Raw genomic sequence first — 718 nt, forward strand, 5'->3', positions numbered from 1 at the left:
CTTGCAGCCTCTTGAAGTACCTCTTGGGTTGTTAAAATTCTGCCTGCAGGCCTAGATCTATTTGGGGTTGGAAGCAGAGAGAGCCAGAAATTTTGTTTCTCTTCTCAAGTTTACTTGCTAAAATTAGTCCATTGGGGCTCCAGGTAGTAAATCCCATCCTAGAAGGAGTTCCAGGTCATAGTAGCAGCTAGATGTTGGGAAGTGGGTCTCCGGTAAACCCTGCTGGGTGGGAGAGCTTATCTAGAGTGCCTGGGACCTAAGCACTTTCGACGGGCTCTGAAAACATTTGAGACCTGAAAATAAACTTATAGTGGCAGCAAAATACAAAAAGCAAATTGGAAAATAAAAATCAACAACTTAATAATTGAATGTTTTCCCAAAAAGTAAACTGTCAGGGACAACTCAATTTAACGTCTAAAGTTTATTTGCTGTAGGTTGGATGTCTGTAAACTGCCAAGTCTGAAATGAAGAACACATTATCTGAGATGAGAAGTATATTAAATGGAATAAACAAAGGAAGAAACAGAGTAAATAAAGAAAAGGATCAAATGCCCTATCTAGAGGATGGGAAAGCCAAGGACACTCAATCAGAATGGCAAGAGATAAGATGCCAAGACTATAAAAATAATTTAAGGAGCATATGGGACACTATTAAGGGTCCAAATATCCATCTGATCAGCGTAATTGAAGAAAATAAAGATGTAAAACAGCTGTTCGA

The sequence above is a fragment of the Pteropus vampyrus genome, unplaced genomic scaffold (assembly GCF_000151845.1).
Source record: "Pteropus vampyrus isolate Shadow unplaced genomic scaffold, Pvam_2.0 Scaffold50, whole genome shotgun sequence".
Classification (NCBI taxonomy): domain Eukaryota; kingdom Metazoa; phylum Chordata; class Mammalia; order Chiroptera; family Pteropodidae; genus Pteropus; species Pteropus vampyrus.